This window comes from Pseudophryne corroboree, chromosome 3, assembly GCF_028390025.1.
Source record: "Pseudophryne corroboree isolate aPseCor3 chromosome 3, aPseCor3.hap2, whole genome shotgun sequence".
NCBI classification, from domain to species: domain Eukaryota; kingdom Metazoa; phylum Chordata; class Amphibia; order Anura; family Myobatrachidae; genus Pseudophryne; species Pseudophryne corroboree.
Window position 1 is genome coordinate 83,583,834 of NC_086446.1, and position 16,346 is coordinate 83,600,179.

The following is a 16,346-nucleotide window of genomic DNA, read 5'->3' on the forward strand; positions in this document are numbered from 1 at the left end:
GGAACATATATACACACATATATACACACACATACATTAGATTATATATCCACATTTGAGAAAACTGTTCCTAGTGCATAGCACTGGTACTTAACCACTTCACTGCCACAGCCATTGGACTTGGGCCTAAACGTAATAGGGCGCAAGTTCTAAAAAGGTGCGAGTTTTGCGCTACACTCGCACATTTTCAGAATTCACACATGTAATAGGCTACGAGAATATACAAACTCGCATTTACACTACTCGCATCCAGCTGTTTTCCCATTTAAAACATACAACTCGCACAATGTTATAGGAAGTGAGTTGTAAACTCGCACAGACTTAGTAAAATAAACTTGTGAATAGAAAACCTGCTTCAGATAGACGACTTCAATGTGACTCCTTGCTGTAATTTAGTAGAATACAGAAGCCAGTTAACACTGATTAAACACATCTAAATACAGATTTAAGTTAAAAGTAGCCATTTATACTAATCTAACCCCTACATATTGTACACGCATTTAGGGCGGAATATAATGAAGTCCCAGTTCGGCGGCCGGCGAGACACCGTCCAATCTCTGACTTTTTTTTTTTTTTTAAACATATTTTTTATTGAAGCAATATATGTAATACATACATAAATTTTCACAGTAGGTCAAACCTATATCAAATAGGAAAAAGCGGAAGGGGAGTAGATAATATTACAACCGAGTCCCCAATCAAGAGACATTTTAAACACAGTACAAACAACAGTATTACACTTATATAGAACATGCCTCTCGGGGCTTCAGTAACCATCAGATTAAAAGCTGGTCTAGTCAACTGACCCGGACGCGTGTAGGTGAGGATAACAAAAAAAAAAAAAACCCCAGTGCCCGTATGCCAAATTCCTCCCAGTCGTCTACCGAGCTGAGAATGTCAGTCAGTCCTATATCACAATCGGCGGATCCACCGCAATCATTCTAGTCAAAAACCATTCTGTATTAGAGAACGAGTTATGGAGCTGTGTCCTGACTGCTATCGACAAGGTCGTTATATAGCTTTCCCATACTTTAAAGAATTTCTGTATCTTAGTATCTTTGTCCAGCAAACATCCTATCCATTCCATCCGAAAGAGATATAATAATTTGGCCTTAAACAACGAAAGTGTAGGTGGATCCTTAGCAATCCATACTTGCAGAATAGCCTTTCTGGCTGCTAAACTAACTGCTAGCAGTAGCTTTCTACTTCCCTGGGAGAGACGTATGTCTGGGGAGAATATACCGAAAAGCGCCCATTGTGGGCACAGACTCCAATAATTCACTAGGTTAGTCGTTAAGTAATTCCTTATCCTTATCCAAAACTGTCTAATCAGAGGGCATGTCCACAGGCAGTGATAAAGGTCTGCTTGGGGAGAACCACACTTCCAACAAGCATGTGTGTCAGCTAGCCCTATGAGACATCGTGTATGAGGCGATAAATAAGTCCTGTGCAAAATATTGAGAGACATTTCTTTATACCTAGAAGAGGGAAACAGTTTACATGCTTTTACATGGGCCGTAAGTAAGTAAGTCAGTCGTCTCTATCCCCGGAAGACATTCCGTCCAGGACCGGATACCTCCCTGACCCGTAGAGTAGTCTAGAACAGTCCGAAAGTGCCCATATGCCATTGATATTGCTTTCCTAACTCTAGGGGCTTGTTGCAGTAGTTTATCTATTGGATTGTTCCAATCCATAGGTGAGAAACAGCCAATAGTAACAGAAACATAGTGTTGGGCTAGTAGAAAGGCCACAGGATAGGCCAGTAGAACTGGATGTCTAGCAGTGGCTTCCTGGAACGTGAGCGGCCTCAAGCTTTGCGAATCCACCAAATGAGCTACCTTGGAGACACCCCCCATCCGCCAGATGTTGAATGGATAATGCGCCCTAACCTCCTGGAAGTCCGGATTAGCCATGAACGGAAGGTATAATGATTTGTGGGAGTCCAGATCTAGTTTATTACGCATATCAGTCCATAGTTTTTTAATGGTCCACAATAGTGGATTCCTCCTCCACTCCCCAGACACCTCCCGAGCATGCAAATGTAAAAAGGCGACCAGGTCCCCCCCTTGTAAGAATTCTCTATCTAAGTCAGTGTTTGTGTAGTTGTTGTCATTGTGCACCCAGTCATGCAAATATCGTAATTGAGCGGCATGGGAATACCAAAGAACATTAGGAAAATTAATTCCCCCATTCTCCGTGGTTTGCTGTAATGTGATCAACGCTATACGTGGTTTTCTTCCCTGCCAAATAAAGCGTCTAAAAAGAAAATTGATGCGTTGAACATCTTTGGGTAGGAGGACATGTGGCATGGCCTGTATAAGGCATCAATCTTCACAATAGATTCAATCACCTACACTCCCCATCCCATTTTTAATTTTCCCCATAGGTGCACTCACACTGTCACTTCAACTCATATATTCCCAATGTGATACACACCTGATAGATGACGCAATACATTAAGCCTGATGTAGCTCAGGCATATCACTCTTCGCAACTCACTCGTCATGTCTTCTCCACTCACCCACACCACTCTAATATCTGCCCACCTGCTGTTTTCTCATGCCCTGTCACCTTCATCCCAATCTTTCTTCACTCACAAATTTTCTTAGCTCCCCCCTCTTTTTTAGTTTTTTTAATATAAAAAAACCCTTTTTTCACTTTTTTTTCATTTATTATTTTATTAATTAATTAATAATTTTTTATTCTTACCTTCATTTATATATATATATATATCTTTTTTTTTTTTACTCATTACTCCTAAGGCTTTATCCCATTTCATTCTATTATTTAGTCTCCGTATTGGTATCTTTCATCCGATATTCATACAGTATACCTACTTATATACTCATATGTAATTCTCTTTATTTTTATTTTTATTATATTTTTTTATTATTATTTTTATTTATTTTTATTTATATACTTTTATATATATATTTATTTACTATTCTTTTCACTTCTGTGTCTGTTTATTTTCATTTGTATATTCATAAGTCATTATGCCCAACCAGATCTGTATCCACAGTCTGTAAGATACGGGGGACGGGTGGGGCGTACGGGCGCCCCTCTCCGTGTGTCCTCCCGCTGTTTACGTGGGTATCCCAGCAACCCAATGCCGGCCCCTCGCAGCCCTCTAGTTCCGTCGCCCTGACGACCGTTCCCTAGCAACTCGATATCACCAGTGGACGGAAGCCTAGATGACAGCTTCCGCCCACACTCCCCAGTGTTATGCCGCTCATGTGGGCGGAAGTCAAGATGACAACTTCCGCCCACACTCTCTAGCGCAATGCCGCTTCCTGCCATTGTCCGGGCCCGAATTATAATGTTAAGGGCGGGAGTAATCCCCGCCCTCTCTAGTCCGCCGCAGCCCGCCCTAAGTGACACAGTGACCACACTACCCTCCGTGTCTACACCACGGTAAGACTTAGTTGGCGCAAGTGAGAATTCTAACTTCCGCCCTCCCTTGCCCACTTCACCTGCTCAATTAAGTCCGTCCATATGATGCATTCTCCTTTCAGGAACCTTATTGGACCAATGTGTATAGAATTTCCGCCCACATGGTCAGCTATTGTCTGACCTTAATCTTCAAGAATTTTTAAACACACTGATATTCAACACTGAGGTGCTGCTCAGAATGGAAGTGAACAAGCCCGTGACCGGGTGAAACGCGTTTTCCTTGCGGGCACCTCATCTGTCTGATACTTGGAGTGGTGATATTTGATACTTATTCAAGTTCATTCATTTTAAAATGCACCGTACTTATGCATAAGCAGTACCCCTTTTTTTGCCTGTGTAAAAATCATTATTTTTGCTGGAGTTTCCAGCCTATTTGCATGACATATTTGTGTATTATCTCACTCAGGTACCCTTTTGCATAACTGTGCGATAGGGACAGGCCTTGGTGGCCCTGCATCTTTTGCAGGTACCCCCTCTGCCTACCACTCATCTGCTCTATTCACTTATAGCCTGTTGTCCTTTTACAGAGAGAATCTCTGTCGTTACCATTGTTGGTGTTTTCAGTGAAAGAGCATGGTATATCCTTGTTTTGCCTAAGCCTATTGTGCAATATATAAGAAACTCTTTTCCTCATGTCCAAGTATAATTAAGGACAGATGCTGTGTGACTCCACATGTACTCTGCCTGAGGTACTCCAAAACTGTGTACTTTGTGTTTTTTTCCCTCTGAGGGCATTTATCTAAGAGAAAACTATATGGGTGTCAATTCTCTTTCCCTTCCCTGCTTTCCTTGTATATTGTTCTATGTCAGTCACTAATATCCGTTCTGATCAAGCATTTACTGTTAATATCGCGAGTGACATTAAGATTTGGTGCACAGTATAAATTAGTATCAAATGCCATTGGAATCTGCTATATACAAGTAGCGATACATTTTTGATCATGATTGTCGTGACTTACTTTGGAATTTGTTTTTGATACCTGTCACAGTGGTACATTTACATATGTTTTGAATCAGGTTCTAATAGAATCCGAATAAGGGAAGATTTCAAGGGATCCACTGTAACTCTTTATAATCATCTAATCTCATCACCTTCCTTTATATATATTTTCTTCTTTTTTCTTATTTTTCCTCCTGCTGTTCTTCCTTCTGTGAACTCTCATCCACGATTCAGGGGAGCATGTCCCCCCAGGAGACACGTCTCTTCAGTCTAACGTGGACAGCAGATTCACACTCATTTATCTACTACTATTCTTTTCTTGACGTAATCCTAGTAATTCATTTCTGTGGAGGAATTTATCCTCCCATTTCGGTGCACTCTCATTGGTGCTACAGGGTCAAACCTTCCTACGACCATACCCCTACGTTCACGCCCAATCTCGTCCGATCTTGGAAGCTAAACGGAGGTGGGCTGGGTCAGTACCTAGATGGGTGACCTCTAGGGAATACCCAGTGAAGTAGGGAGACTCTCTTCCCCGTGGAAACCACACCAACAGCAGTATCACCACTTATACTTCATCCTCCTACCCATTTACTTTTAATAGTTACTCCTCTTATCAATTACAGTGGTTAATTGCTAGAATTGTTACCCAGTGTGTGGGCTCTCCCACTCACGAGTGTAACCCAATTTAGGGCCACATCAATTCAAACACAGTTTGCACAGATCTTGGGCAGATGGAAGTAGCTTAATATGTGGCTACCTTCCATTATGCACTTATCCAGGTATAATTAAGATCTGGACATTCCTTTATTTTGGAAGATCTACCTTCCCAGTTGACATATCTACGGATGTGTTCTGTTTAATTTGTTGCGTTTAGTCCCCTTGTATTTTAGAGAGTAGACAATAAAGACTTCATTAATTTTCAGACATATCATCTGTTGTTTAACATCTAGTTTTTCACAAGAGTGCGCCCAAACAAGAGTCATACTTTTCTCTCTTTGTACGTATATCCCCCCCGTTTTATGACTCTGGGCGCACCGCCACACGGACGCATAGTTATTGCTAATTTCTAGTATTATTGTCCATCTCTGGCTTTCATATATTACCATGTAGTTTCGAATCTAGGTCGGTGCAGGATCAACAACCCTCCCTTTTTTCTGTATAAGGTACATCAGACGGGGGAATGATATCATTTTTATCAAATTCGCTCTTCCCATGTACGATAAAGGCAGAGGTTTCCAGGAGTCAAGTTCTGCCTCAATTTTTCTGATGGCCGAGGTAAAATTTAGGGTGTAAAGTCGCTCCGGTTGTCTCGATATTTGAATCCCCAGATAGGTGAGTTGATCTGAGCTCCATGTCAGTGGTAAACCCCCCACCCCGTTTCTCAAAAACGCACCACTCCCCAGTCGTAGTGCCACTGACTTCGACCAGTTAACATCGAAGCCAGAAATATGTCCATACGCCTGCAGTAGATTGAATATGAGTCAGGAAAGTCCCCGGATCTGAAACATACAGCAGTAGATCATCAGCAAATGCCGTAAGCTTTAGCTCCCTGCGACCTATATGGATGCTATGAAACTGAGTGTCAGTCAATAGCAAATGATGGAGGGGATCTATGGCCAAATTGAACAACAAGGGTGACAAGGGACAGCCCTGTTGTGTGCCCCGATGCATAACCACCGGATCACTGGTATAACCATTCAGTAAGAGGGTAGTGGAAGGAGAGTCATATAAGTAACGAATAATATTAACAAAGTCTTGGTGGAAGAGTCTACGTTCCAAGACCCTGAATAGGTGGGGCCAAAGTACCGTATCGAAGGCCTTAGTAGTGTCTAGGCTGAGGAGTATATTCCTGGATTGGGGCGAATGAGCAGAGGCTATGACTGCAGCAACAGCAGCCCGAATTCCTTTTACCGAATGTGTATTACGAACGAAGCCAAGTTGATGAGTAGTTAGAGCATGGGGGAGAATCGTTTGCAGTCGATCCGCCAAAATCTTAGTAAATAATTTTATGTTGGTATTTAACAACGTAATGGGCCTGTATGAAGTCACCAGTTGAGGGTCCTGAGCAGGCTTGGGGATCATAATGGTATGGGCTGTTGTGAAATGATGAAAAGGGGTACGGTGATGCAGCAGGCCGTTAAACAGTTCTAGCAGCGTCGGAGTTATATGAGGCTGAAGGATTTTATAAAATTAATTGGAGAGGCCATCCGGGCCAGAGGATTTGTGCAGGTGGAGTTTGGACATAGCCGAGGCAAGCTCCTCCTCGGTAATTGCACTCACCAGAAAATCCGACTGCGTACTTGTTATAGGAGGCAAAGCTGAATCAGGTACAAGTGCGGTATGAGCACATTCATTAAAAGGGAGATCTGAATATAAGTCGGCAAAATAAGATTCAAAATGCTTCACTATAGCAGGGGAAGAGGTAAGGATCTGCCCCGTATCTCGATGTTTAACAGCCGTTATGAATTTTCGAGCAGATTTCTTCCTAGCCATATTAGCCAAAAGTCGACCAAACTTGTTAACCCACTGGTAATACTTGTGAGAAGAATACACCACGTCCCGCTTTGCTTGCGCCAGCAAGTGGTCATTCAGTAGTTGTTTTGCCTGCAAATAGAGCCGCAAAGATTCCTCAGTTTGTAGGGCATGGTGGTTCTGCAACGCAGCATCTAACTCTGAATGTAGTGCAGTATAAGTCGCCAGATTTTTCTTTTTCAATCTATGGACATACTCAATAATCTGACCTCGAAGGACAGCCTTCGCTGCACCCCAGAGGATATTCGGGCGATCCCAGTGCTCAAGGTTATCGTCTAAGAAGTTAGCCCAATTAGTTATCAAGAATTTCCGGAAGTCATCGCAATTATAAAGATAACTCGGAAATCTCCAGTGTCTGGAGCCCCCTGACTGAAGAGTTCTCTTTAGCATCAATGTCACCGGAGCGTGGTCCGAAATAAAAATGTTATGGATATCAGCATGCGCGACTCGCGTGACAAGAGAATCCGCAACTAAAATCGAGTCAATCCTGGACCAGGATCGATGAACCCCAGAGAAAAAGGTGAATGATTTGTCGGAGGGGTTTAGGAGACGCCAAACGTCAGTAAGCTGGAGGGAGACCATTAAAGTTTGAAGGTGCGACCAAAAAGAAGATTGAGAAGTGCGTGGGACAGGAGATTTATCAACAGTAGGATCATCTACAGTGTTCCAGTCACCCCCCAGGACAAGCTGAAAATTGTCGCGTTGCAGCAACTGAGAACTCAACTCCTGGAGGAAGGCAGCAGTTTCGACATTGGGTGCGTAGACATTCACTAATGTATATTTAATACCCCAAATTTCCACATCCAAAATTAAATAGCGCCCCTGTGGGTCAATAATAGAGTCCAGAATAGTGTATTGTAAAGTCTTACTAAATAGGATCGCAACCCCCCTGGTCTTCCGTGTATTGTCAGCGGATATACAGTCATCTAACCAAGGTGCCCGAAGAGCAGAGGAGGCGCCCGACATCCAGTGGGTCTCTTGGAGGAATATAATCTGGGGTTTAAACCTATTTAAATGCGTAAGGACGCGTTTACGTTTAATCGGGGAGTTGAGGCCGCCCACGTTCCAGGACAGAATCTTAAAAAAATCATCCGAGTATGAGGCTCTTGTATCGAAGGCAGTCATGAGTCTGTTAACCTACACCCACCCGAGGATGGCAAACCAGAAGGGACACTACATCACACAGTTGCCCTCCCCTGTCCCAGCGAGCGGGGAGGGACAATCTGAACCACAGTGAACCATAGAGCTCGTTAACGGATCTGGTGAGGGAGGCACGGCACGGGCAAAACAAAAAGAAAAACAAAAAACACACATATTGCTTCCCATAACAATTTTCACATTTTCCAAACCAAACTAGTAACAGCGCAAGTGCTAAACCTTCCGGTAGCACTGGCGAGGAACACATCAATAATAACTGTAGTAATTGACGTAAAGTAAAATTACATTAAGCTGAGCAGCAGATACTGAGACCTAAGGCCTCATTCATATGTACATTAAACCAACTCAGTATATAGGGCAGGGAATACCAAAACAACTAGAATTTTGCAGCGCAGTCGAGGACCACAACAATAATAAATACTGCATTGAAGAGTAAGCTGATTGGTGTGGTACCGGACTCATGGTCTCCCAGTTGTTTAGGATAAGCCCACCCAAGGCAGTAAATATGTTGTGGAGTAATAGCTAATACTTATGTTACGGGTTCCCAGGATTCAACATGTTTGTGACATGGGATTTGGCAGTAACAGGATCAGCAAATAGTAGCGTGCGGCTATTGTCATGTATCCTCAACTTAGCTGGATACATCAACGCAAATTTAGTATTGCTCTCGTGAAGTATCCTGCACACGTCAGAAAACTCTCTCCTCTTTTGCGCAACAGAGGCAGAGAAGTCCTGAAAGAGTAAAATACGTTTACCATTCACTAGCAATTGCGGGATTTTTCGGTAAGAGCGCAAAACATGTTCCTTCATGCGGAAATCCAGAAATTTTGCAATGACAGGCCGTGACCTCACTTCAACATCTGGGCGAATGGGACCAATTCTATGCGCTCTTTCAATATGCTTTAGAAATGGGGGGTCTGAGATATCTAGAGCTGAGAACAAGTCATGCAGTATAAAATCAGCCAACTGCCCGTCCCTGATTGATTCGGGGATGCCCACGAAGCGCAAATCTGATCTCCTGTCTCTGTTCTCAAGATCATCTATTTTTGCCTGCAGAGCAGCAATAGATGAATCTTGGGTGGCAGTGGATTGTTGGAGTGTATGCATCTGATCCTCCCCGTCACTAACCCTTTGCTCTAAGGAGTTTATCCGTGAGGTGTTCTGATCAATATTTGTAAGTGTGGAATCTAGTAGTGTTTGTATCTGCTCCAATCTTTTGTCAATTAACGGTATATTTTCAAGTTTCTTGTCAATTTGAGGCATGAGGAGACGCAAGATCTCCTGTGCCATATGTAGTAAAGAGGGCTGGTCAGGCAGAGCCTCTGTTTCTTGAGGCCGAGCCTGAGGGTTGCCCACACCCGGGGGAGAGGGGGGGGGGGGTTAGGTTTCCCCCACAGTGTTTTTATTTTTACTCATTCTTGTATTCACTGAGGATTGAGAAGGTCTAACAGCTGGAGTCTTATGGACGCATTTGTCCATCACCCGGTCGTCAGACCGCTAAACATAAAGGGTAGCAGGCCCTGATGTGAACACACAGTGGTATATGATAATAAAACACCTCACGTAAGAGCTCAAGTTGGAAGATATGTCAGAACTACTCAGCGAAAAATAAAAAAGACTAGAACATCAAGTTACATACTAAACATAATAAGGCACGCCATACTCATGACGTCGCGAATCCATCTGATGGTGTCACAACTGAGGGCCTGAGCTGACGGGAGGCAGCCTCAGTTGTAGGGGCTGAGATGTACCGGAACCTGGGAGGTTGTATCAGACCCCTGGACATGTAAGTAACATGAATAATAACTGCCCGAAGGCGTGACCACGACAACTTGGATAAAAGTCAATGATGTTTATTATGACAACTCCGCAACACAGCAGCAGTAAAAGAAAACGTAAAAGTCAGCAAAGAATAAATACAGTTCCTGGGTACTACAGGATGGCAGGAGCCACAGGGCACTGGTAGTGTGAGATAGTTCTTATGATCTTCTAGATGGAAAGTCCTTACCAGGCCCGACTGTAGCAATGGAGATAACCCAGGATTGTGCCAGCTGGTGTTCCAGGAAAAGCTGGGTTGCTGAAGATAAAACAGCTGCTGTGGATACTGGCTGGAACCAGACTGTTGTTAGCACGGAGTGGATACTGGCTGGAACCAGTTAAATAATAAATGAACTTGGGAGCGATGAAATATGAACTGAAATGTAGAACTTGAGAGCGGAGAAATAATAATACCGGTGGAGAGTGGTAAAGTGTAGAAAGGACACCAGCCCTTTAAGGGAAGCTGTACTCTGCTGGAAGCTGAGCTGGAAGCAGGTAATGTTGTAGCTGGAAACAGATGAATCCACAATGGATTGGAGAGTCAGGCTACACCGCAGGTGGAATGCTGGTGCGGGTCTCTATGGTGGAAGTCTTGAGACAGGAGCTGGAACCTGGAAGACAATCACAGGAGAGAGACAAACAGGAACTAGGTTTGACAACCAAAGCACTGACGCCTTCCTTGCTCAGGCACAGTGTATTTATACCTGCAGCAAGGAAGGGATTGGCTAGGTAATTATGCAGATTATCAATACTGAGAACAGATTGGTGGAAATGATCAGCTGACAGAATCCAAGATGGCTGCGCCCATGCAGACACTTGGAGGGAAGTTTGGTTTGTAATCCATGTGGTAATGAAAACAGTAATGGCGGCGCCGGCCACCGGAGACAGGAGGCGCCAGGCTGACAGATGCACATCCAACCACGCGGACACAGCGGAGGCCGCGGCTGACGTAATCGCCACTCAGACACTCTGCATGCAGAAGTTCAGGGACGGCGGCGGAGGCCGCGGGAGACGCCATGCCAGGTGTAATATGGCGTTTACTGTGACAGGAGAGGATACAGGAATGTACACATCAGGATAACAGATGGGATCCGGTCCTGGAGCGCTGAGCCAGCCTTAGAAGGCATCTGATGGGTAAGAAATGGCGTCCAGATACCCGGATCGTGACAGCACCCCCCCCTTTAGGAGTGGCCCCAGGACACTTCTTTGGCTTTTGAGGAAACTTGGAATGGAATCTCCGGACCAAGGCAGGAGCATGGACATCAGAAGCATTGGTCCATGAACGTTCCTCAGGACCATAACCCTTCCAGTCAATAAGATATTGTAGTTGACCGTAACGGTGACGTGAGTCCAGGATCTTGGCCACTTCATACTCAACGCCTCATTGAGTTTGGACTTTCGGAGTTGGAGGAAGTGAGGAATGAAACCGATTCAAGATCAGCGGTTTCAACAGGGAAACATGGAATGTCCTGGGTATTTTTAAGAAGGGAGGCAACTGGAGTCTGTAAGCAACAGGATTGATGACTTGTTCAATCTTGAAAGGACCGATATAGCGAGGTGCAAACTTCATACTGGGAACTCTTAACCTCAAATTCTTCGTGGATAACCATACCCGATCACCCACCTTGAGAGCAGGAACTGCTCGACGCTTCTTATCCGCAAACTTCTTGTACCTGAACGATGCCTTGAGCAGAGCTGATCGTACGCTCTTCCAGATATTGGCAAACTGATGCAAGGTGATATCCACTGCGGGAACAGAAGTTGCTGGAAGCGGTTGGAACTCAGGGACTTTAGGGTGGAATCCAAAGTTAGTGAAGAATGGTGTTGAAGCAGATGAAGAATGATACTGGTTGTTATGACAGAACTCGGCCCAGGGAAGTAATTGAACCCAGTCATCTTGAGAGGAGGACACATAGATGCGGAGGAAGGCCTCCAAGTCCTGATTCACCCTCTCGGTTTGACCATTGGTCTGAGGATGGTAAGCCGTGGAAAACTTTAGCTTGACTTGGAGGACTTGACATAAACTTCGCCAGAATTTGGCTGTGAATTGAACTCCTCGATCTGAGATAATTTCTTCAGGAAGACCGTGGAGTCGGAAGATCTCTTGTATGAATACTTGAGCCAACTTGGAAGCTGACGGAAGACCGGTGAGAGGAATGAAGTGTGCCATCATGGTGAACCGGTCAACTACCACCCAGATGGTATTGAACTTGTTGCACATAGGTAAGTCTGTAATGAAATCCATCGACAGGTGGGTCCATGGTCGACGGGGAACGGATAGTGGAACCAGTTGCCCCGCAGGCGACTGGCGGGATACTTTATGTTGGGCACACTTTGGGCAAGATGCAATAAACTCCAAGACGTCCTTTTTCAGAGTTGGCCACCAATAGGACCTAGAGATAAACTCCAGGGTTTTTTGGATACCTGTATGTCCGGCAAAACGGGAAGCATGGGCCCAATGCATGAGCTTCTTCCTTAGCATCGGCTTCACAAAACTTTTCCCTGATGGGGGCGTAGAGTCCATCCCTACCGTGGAGAATGCCAACGGATTTATAATAGGATGCTTGTCTGAAGACTCTGACTCATTTTCTTGCTCCCATGAGCGGGAAAGGGCATCGGCCTTGCGATTCTGAGAGCCCGGACAGAACTGGAGTTTAAAGTCGAACCTGGAAAAGAAAAGTGCCCATCTGGCCTGACGAGGGTTGAGACATTGTGCGCCCTTCAGGTATAAAAGGTTCTTGTGGTCTGTAAGTATGGTGATTGAATGAGAAGCTCCCTCCAACAGATACCTCCACTCTTCTAGAGCGAGCTTGATGGCTAGCAACTCCTGGTCGCCAATGGCATAGTTGCGCTCAGCTGGGGAGAACTTCCGGGAGAAGAAACTGCAAGGGTGTAAATGGCCATCTTTAGCCCTCTGAGATAACACCGCTCCTACTCCAACAGAGGAGGCATCCACCTCTAAGATGAAATGCTTGCATGGCTTCTTCAGACCACTTGGACGGGTTAGCACCCTTCTTAGTGAAAGCAGTAATAGGCGCCACAATGGTGGAAAAGTCTCGTATAAACTTTCGGTAATAGTTGGCGAACCCTAAGAACCTCTGGACCCCTTTGAGGGTTAAGGGTACCGGCCAATTTTGGATTGCTTGTAGTTTCTCAGGATCCATCTCTAGTCCGGAACCGGACACAATGTACCCTAGAAACGGAATGGACTTGACTTCAAAGACGCATTTTTCTAATTTGCAATAGAGATGATTGACACGGAGACGGGACAGAACCTCTTTAACCCAAAAACGATGTTCCTCTAAATCGTTGGCAAAAATGAGGATATCGTCTAGATAGACCACGACATGACGGTATAGAATGTCTCTGAAGATCTCATTGACAAAATGCTGGAAGACAGCTGGAGCATTGCTCAATCCGAAGGGCATGACGAGGTACTCATAATGTCCGTCACGGGTGTTAAAGGCGGTCTTCCACTCGTCACCCTCACGGATCCGGATGAGATTGTATGCACCCCGCAAGTCCAGCTTTGTAAAGATGGTAGCTCCGCTAACTCTGTCAAAGAGCTCAGTAATCAGGGGTAAAGGATAACGGTTCTTGATGGTAATGTCGTTCAAACCTCTGTAGTCGATGCACGGCCGCAGACCACCATCTTTCTTTTTTACAAAAAAGAAGCCTGCGCCGGCTGGAGAAGAAGAAGGTCGAATGAACCCCTTTGCTAGGTTCTCTTTAATATATTCCTCCATAGAATGCGTCTCAGGCAGAGACAACGGATAAGTTCGGCCTCGAGGTGGAACCTTCCCTGGAACGAGATCAATCGGACAGTCCCATTCTCTATGAGGAGGAAGGATATCAGCAGAAGCTTTACTGAACACATCCGTGAAATCTTGATATGGAGGAGGTGGAACATCAGACGACCTGGGGGAGGAAGAACAGACAGGCAATACTTTAAACAAACATGTCTCAGCACAGGAGGAACCCCATGCCAGGATTTGCGTAGTCGTCCAATCAATTGTAGGATTGTGAAGACGGAGCCATGGAAGGCCCAGGACCACAGGATGTGTGGCTCTTGGAATCACTAAAAAAGAAATAAGTTCGGAATGAAGAACTCCCACTCTCAGACGAACTGGTAGAGTCCTTAAAGAAATAACTGCATCAAAAATTTTGCTGCCATCCACGGCAGTTAAAGAAATGGACGAAGGAAGTCTCTCGGTGGGTAGGGACCACCGTTTAACATAGGCTTCGGTAATAAAGTTCCCAGCTGCTCCGGAATCAAGGAGGGCAATGACGTTCCGATAACGTTGAGCAACTTGAAGCGAGACTGGGAGATTACAATCTTGAGGAGATGGAGAGGAGATCATTACTCCTAGCCGGCCCTCTCCTTGGCGAGCTAGGATTTGGAGTTTCCCGGACGTTTGGGACAGGCATTAATGGTGTGAGACGGAGCTGCACAATAGAGACAGAGAAACTCGGAGAGACGTCTTCGGCGCTCAGCAGGAGTTAAACGGGAACGGCCAAGTTGCATGGGCTCATCTTTAGATGGTGACAGTTGACGAGGAGGAGGAGCAGAAGATTTTGGAGCAGATGATCTTCCACGCTCAGTTGCTCTCTCTCTGAAACGTAAATCAACTTTCGTGCAGAGTGAGATTAGCTCATCTAACTTAGAAGGTAAGTCTCTGGTAGCTAACTCATCTTTAATACGCTCAGATAAGCCATGCCAGAATGCAGCATACAGGGCCTCGTCGTTCCATGCCAGTTCGGATGCCAGGATCTGGAACTGTATCAGATATTGTCCTACAGTACGTGACCCCTGGCGTAAACGGAGAATCTCGGATGAAGCTGAGGTTACCCGGCCTGGCTCGTCGAAGATGCGCCTGAATGTTGACACGAAGGCAGTGTAGGAAGATAGCAGGGTGTCGGACCTCTCCCATAACGGTGATGCCCAATCAAGGGCTGAGCCACTGAGAAGAGAAATAATGTAGGCAATTTTTGTACGGTCACTGGGAAAATTGCCAGGTTGTAGCTCAAACTGAATCTCACACTGGTTGAGAAATCCCCTGCAGAATCTTGGAGATCCGTCAAATTTTGCTGGCGTTGGAAGATGAAGACGTGGAGCAGAAATGGGTAAGGTGGGTGGGGTTGTAGCTGGAGTCACTGTGGTTGACGCACCAGACGCGCCTGATCCACGGAGAGTTGTCTGAATCCCATCCAGCCGAGTAGAGAGATCCTGGAGACAGCGGATGATGTGGCCCTGTGCAGCCTCCTGATGTTCTAGTCGGGCTGCCAGTTCTTGCATCGGCCTGGCCGCTTGATCCTGGTCTCCGGCTGGATTCATTAGGTCAGTGCTTACTGTCACAACTGAGGGCCTGAGCTGACGGGAGGCAGCCTCAGTTGTAGGGGCTGAGATGTACCGGAACCTGGGAGGTTGTATCAGACCCCTGGACATGTAAGTAACATGAATAATAACTGCCCGAAGGCGTGACCACGACAACTTGGATAAAAGTCAATGATGTTTATTATGACAACTCCGCAACACAGCAGCAGTAAAAGAAAACGTAAAAGTCAGCAAAGAATAAATACAGTTCCTGGGTACTACAGGATGGCAGGAGCCACAGGGCACTGGTAGTGTGAGATAGTTCTTATGATCTTCTAGATGGAAAGTCCTTACCAGGCCCGACTGTAGCAATGGAGATAACCCAGGATTGTGCCAGCTGGTGTTCCAGGAAAAGCTGGGTTGCTGAAGATAAAACAGCTGCTGTGGATACTGGCTGGAACCAGACTGTTGTTAGCACGGAGTGGATACTGGCTGGAACCAGTTAAATAATAAATGAACTTGGGAGCGATGAAATATGAACTGAAATGTAGAACTTGAGAGCGGAGAAATAATAATACCGGTGGAGAGTGGTAAAGTGTAGAAAGGACACCGGCCCTTTAAGGGAAGCTGTACTCTGCTGGAAGCTGAGCTGGAAGCAGGTAATGTTGTAGCTGGAAACAGATGAATCCACAATGGATTGGAGAGTCAGGCTACACCGCAGGTGGAATGCTGGTGCGGGTCTCTATGGTGGAAGTCTTGAGACAGGAGCTGGAACCTGGAAGACAATCACAGGAGAGAGACAAACAGGAACTAGGTTTGACAACCAAAGCACTGACGCCTTCCTTGCTCAGGCACAGTGTATTTATACCTGCAGCAAGGAAGGGATTGGCTAGGTAATTATGCAGATTATCAATACTGAGAACAGATTGGTGGAAATGATCAGCTGACAGAATCCAAGATAGCTGCGCCCATGCAGACACTTGGAGGGAAGTTTGGTTTGTAATCCATGTGGTAATGAAAACAGTAATGGCGGCGCCGGCCACCGGAGACAGGAGGCGCCAGGCTGACAGATGCACATCCAACCACGCGGACACAGCGGAGGCCGCGGCTGACGTAATCGCCACTCAG

At 45.4% G+C, this 16,346-nt stretch overlaps 1 pseudogene; it reads left to right on the forward strand.

Annotated features, from left to right (window-relative positions):
* The first annotated feature begins 4,798 nt into the window (after window positions 1-4,798).
* On the forward strand, window positions 4,799-4,917 carry LOC134895694 (5S ribosomal RNA; annotated as a pseudogene).
* Window positions 4,918-16,346: the final 11,429 nt, after the last annotated feature.